At 37.1% G+C, this 5,490-nt stretch overlaps 1 non-coding gene across 1 annotated transcript; it reads right to left on the reverse strand.

Annotated features, from left to right (window-relative positions):
• Positions 1-4,090: 4,090 nt before the first annotated feature.
• On the reverse strand, positions 4,091-4,198 carry LOC148575041 (small nucleolar RNA R71). Its single transcript, XR_015906370.1, has one exon. It is a non-coding gene; the product is annotated as a small nucleolar RNA R71 (small nucleolar RNA).
• Between the last annotated feature and the right edge of the window lie 1,292 nt (positions 4,199-5,490).

Here is a 5,490-nt window from a genome sequence, read left to right on the forward strand (position 1 = left end):
TGTGTGTTTTTCTGTGATTTCAGGTATTTTCTGGCTGAAATTGAGGGACTTGAGCAGAAATCAGATTCAGAGGTTGAAAAAGGACTGCTGATGCTGTTGGATTCTGACCTCCCTGCACTCAAAGTAGATTTTCTGGAGCTACAGACCTCGAAATGGCGCGCTTCCAATTGCGTTGGAAAGTAGACATCCAGGGCTTTCCAGCAATGTATAATAGTCCATACTTTGGCCAAGAATTGACGACGTAAACTGGCGTTCAACGCCAGCTTTCTACCCAAATCTGGCGTCCAGCGCTAGAAAAGGATCCAAAACCAGAGTTGAACGCCCAAACTGGCACAAAAACTGGCGTTCAACTCCACAATTGGCCTCTGCACGTGCAACACTTAAGCTCAGCCCAAACACACACCAAGTGGGCCCCGGAAGTGGATTTATACATCAAATACTTACTCATGTAAACCCTAGTAGCTAGTTTATTATAAATAGGACCTCTTACTATTGTATTAGGCATCTTTGGATTATATTATGATCCTTTGATCACGTTTTAGGGGGCTGGCCATCTCGGCCATGCCTGGACCTTCACTTATGTATTTTCAACGGTAGAGTTTCTACACTCCATAGATTAAGGTGTGGAGCTCTGCTGTTCCTCAAAGATTAATGCAAAGTACTACTGTTTTCTATTCAATTCTTCTTATTTCTCTTCTAAGATATCCATTCGCACCCAAGAACGTGATGAAGGTGATGATTATGTGTGACGCTCATCATCCTTCTTCCTTATGAATGCGTGTCTGACAAACACTTATGTTTTACATGAAATAAGCTAGAATGAGTATCTCTTAGATCTCCTAACCAGAATCTTCGTGGCGTAAGCTAGAATGATGGCGGCATTCAAGAGAATCCGGAAAGTCTAAACCTTGTCTGTGGTATTCCGAGTAGGATTCAATGATTGAATGACTGTGACGAGCTTCAAACTCGCGATTGTTGGGCGTTAGTGACAGACGCAAAAGGAGGGTGAATCCTATTCCAGCATGATCGAGAACCGACAGATGAATAGTCGTGTCGTGACAGGGTGCGTGAGCATATTATTCACTGAGAGGAGGGGATGTAGCCACTGACAACGGTGATGCCCTTGCATAAAGCCAGCCATGGAAAGGAGTAAGACTGATTGGATGAAGATAGCAGGAAAGCAGAGGTTCAGAGGAACGAAAGTATCTCCATTCGCTTATCTGAAATTCCTACCAATGATTTACATAAGTACCTCTATCCCTATCTTATTAATTATTATTCGAAAACACCATTATCCATTTATATCTGCCTGACTGAGATTTACAAGGTGACCATAGCTTGCTTCATACCAACAATCTCCGTGGGATTCGACCCTTACTCACGTAAGGTATTACTTGGACGACCCAGTGCACTTGCTGGTTAGTTGTATCGAAGTTGTGACAATTATGAATTAAGATCAGAGCACCAAGCTTTGGAGCCATTACCAGGATTTGTTCGAGCCTGGAGATCACAATTTCGTGCACCAAGTTTTTGGTGCCGTTGCCGGGGATTGTTTGAGTTTGGACAACTGACGGTTCATCTTGTTGCTCAGATTAGGTAATTTTCTTTTTATTTTATTTTCAAAAAAAAATTTCAAAAAAAAATTTCTAAAATTTTCTCATCTGTTTTCGAAAAAAATAAAAATGTTTTCAAAAATAAATTATTCTATGGCTTCAAAATTTTTAAGAATGAATTCTAGTGTTTCATGGAATATGTTGAATCATATCTGGCTGTAAAGCCATACCCAAACTACTTTGGGATTGGTATTCAACTAATCACTCCAGCCCATGTAATTATATGTTGCAGCTTGGCTGGCTGTAAAGCCATGTCTAAATTCTTTTGGACTGAGGCTTGTAATTTGTTATCAAGAGCAAGCTAGTTGGAGCTAATCCACCTGCTACTGTTCCTGATCTACCTGCTGAAGCTTGGCTGGCCATTGGCCATGTCTAGTGTTTTGGACTGGAGCTTTCTTTGAAAGCTTGGCTGGCTAGTGAGCCATGTCTAATTCCTGGACTGAAGCTTTAGAGTAAGAATGCAAGATTCCTGGAATTCATATTAAAAATTTTGGAATCCTTATTTTTCTTTTTCATATAATTTTCGAAAAATATAAATAAAAATCCAAAAAAATTAGAAAATCATAAAAATCAAAAATATTTTCTGTTTCTTGTTTGAGTCTTGAGTCACATTATAAGTTTGGTGTCACTTGCATATGCATCTTGCATTTTTCGAAAATATCATGCATTCATAGTGTTCTTCACGATCTTCAAGTTGTTCTTGGTAAGTCTTCTTGTTTAATCTTGATGATTTTTTGTTTTGTGTCTTTTCATGTTTATCATATGCATTCTTGAATTCTTAGTGCGTAAGCATTAAAGAATTCTAAGTTTGGTGTCTTGCATGTTTTCTTTGCATTAAAAATTTTTCAAAATTATGTTCTTGATGTTCATCTTGACATTCATAGTGTTCTTGGTGTTCATCTTGACATTCATATCATTCATGCATGCATTCATTGTTTTGATCTAAAAATTTCATGCATTGCATATTTTTCATGTTTTTCATAAAAATTTCAAAAATCAAAAAAATATCTTTCCCTTTTTTCTCTCATCAAATTCGAAAATTTTGATTGACTTTTTCAAAAATTTTTAAAATCAAGTTGTTGCCAATGAGTCAAATCAAATTTTCAATTTGAAAATCTTATCTTTTTCAAAATCTTTTTCAAAAATCAAATCTTTTTCAAAATTCTTAGTTATTTTCGAAAATTCCAAAAATATTTTTCAAAAATCTTTTTCTTATTTTTATACCAAATTTTCGAAATTAACTAATCAATTAATGTTTTGATTCAAAAATTTGAAGTTTGTTACTTGCTTGTTAAGAAAGATTCAAACTTTAAGTTCTAGAATCATATCTTGTGATTTCTTATGAATCAAGTCATTAATTGTGATTTTAAAAAAATCAAATCTTTTTCAAAAACTAATCTCAATCATATCTTTTCAAAAATATCTTCTTATCTTATCTTTTTCAAAAATATCTTTTCAAAATATCTTTTCTAACTTCCTAACTTCTTATCTTTTCAAAATTTGTTTCAACTAACTAACTAACTTTTTGTTTGTTTCTTAACTTTTTCAAAACTACCTAACTAACTCTCTTTCTCTAATTTTCGAAAACATCTCCCCCTTTTTCAAAAATTTCTTTTTAATTAACTAATTATTTTATTTTTATTTTTATTTCAAAAAAATTTTCGAAAAAAATACTAACAATTTTCAAAAACTATTTTCAAAAATCACTAACTCCTTTTCAAAAATAAATTTCGAAAATTCCCTCCTTCTCTCCCATCTCATTCTATTTATTCATTCATATCCTAACATCTCATCTCACATTCCAATCCTCACAGTTGTGTTTCTTCCTTTACATCACATCCTTTATCTCCCCCTCTTCTTCTACTTACAAAGGGATCCCTATACTGTGGTATAGAGGATCTCTATTATTATTATCATTTTTCTGGCCATTCTTCCTTGTCATATGAGCAGGAGCATGGATAAGAACATTCTTGTGGAAGCAGATCCAGAACCTGAAAGGACTCTGAAGAGAAAATTAAGAGAAGCTAAAATACAACAATCCAGAGATAACCTTTCAGAAATTTTCGAACAGGCAGAGGAGATGGCAGCCGAAAATAATAATAATGCAAGGAGGATGCTTGGTGACTTTACTGCACCTAATTCCAATTTACATGGAAGAAGCATCTCCATTCCTGCCATTGGAGCAAACAACTTTGAGCTGAAACCTCAATTAGTTTCTCTGATGCAGCAGAACTGCAAGTTTCATGGACAATCCATCTGAAGATCCTTTTCAGTTCTTAACTGAATTCTTGCAGATATGTGATACTGTTAAGACTAATGGAGTAGATCCTGAAGTCTACAGGCTCATGCTTTTCCCTTTTGCTGTAAGAGACAGAGCTAGATTATGGTTGGATTCTCAACCTAAAGACAGCCTGAACTCTTGGGATAAGCTGGTCACGGCTTTCTTAGCCAAGTACTTTCCTCCTCAAAAGCTGAGCAAGCTTAGAGCTGATGTTCAAACCTTCAGACAGAAAGAAGGTGAATCTCTCTATGAAGCTTGGGAAAGATACAAACAGTTGACCAAAAAGTGTCCTTCTGACATGCTTTCAGAATGGACCATCCTGGATATATTCTATGATGGTTTATCTGAGCTATCAAAGATGTCACTGGACACTTCTGCAGGTGGATCCATTCACCTAAAGAAAACGCCTACAGAAGCTCAAGAACTCATTGACATGGTTGCTAATAACCAGTTCATGTACACTTCTGAAAGGAATCCTGTGAGTAATGGGACACCTATGAAGAAGGGAGTTCTTGAAGTTGATACTCTGAATGCCATATTGGCTCAGAAAAAAATATTGACTCAGCAAGTCAATATGATTTCTCAGAGTCTGCATGGAATGCAAGTTACATCCAACAGTACTCAAGAGGCATCTTCTGAAGAAGAAGCCTATGATCCTGAGAACCCTGCAATAGCAGAGGTGAATTACTTAGGTGAACCTTATGGAAACACCTATAACTCAACATGGAGAAATCATCCAAATTTCTCATGGAAGGATCAAAAGCCCCAACAAGGCTTTAATAATGGTGGAAGAAACAGGTTTAGCAATAGCAAGCCTTTTCCATCATCAACTCAGCAACAGACAGAGAACTCTGAACAAAATGCTTCTAATTTAGCAAATATAGTCTCTGATCTATCTAAGGCCACTGTAAGTTTCATGAATGAAACAAGGTCTTCCATTAGAAATCTGGAAGCACAAGTGGGCCAGCTGAGTAAAAGGATCACTGAAATCCCTCCTAGTACTCTCCCAAGCAATACAGAAGAGAACCCAAAAGGAGAGTGCAAGGCCATTGACATAAGTGCCATGGCCGAACCTGTGAGGAGAGGAGAGGACGTGAATCCCAAGGAGGAAGACCTCCTGGGACGTCCAGTGGTCAATAAGGAGCTTCCCTATGAGGAACCAAAGGACTCTGAGGCTCATCTAGAGACCATAGAGATTCCATTGAACCTCCTTATACCCTTCATGAGCTCTGATGAGTATTCCTCTTCTGAAGAGAATGAGGATGTTACTGAAGAGCAAACTGCCAAGTTTCTTGGTGCAATCATGAAGCTGAATGCCAAATTATTTGGCATTGATGCTTGGGAAGTTGAACCTCCCTTGTTCATCAATGAACTAAGTGATCTAGATCAACTGACATTGCCTCAGAAGAGACAGGATCCTGGAAAGTTCATAATACCCTGTACCATAGGCACCATAATCTTTAAGGCTCTGTGTGATCTTGGTTCAGGAGTAAACCTCATGCCCCTCTCTGTAATAGAGAAACTGGGAATCTATGGGGTGCAAGCTGCTAAAATCTCATTAGAGATGGCAGACAGCTCTAGAAAACAGGCTTATGG

The sequence above is a fragment of the Arachis ipaensis genome, chromosome B2 (assembly GCF_059453495.1).
Source record: "Arachis ipaensis isolate K30076 ecotype BB chromosome B2, ASM5945349v1, whole genome shotgun sequence".
NCBI lineage: Eukaryota > Viridiplantae > Streptophyta > Magnoliopsida > Fabales > Fabaceae > Arachis > Arachis ipaensis.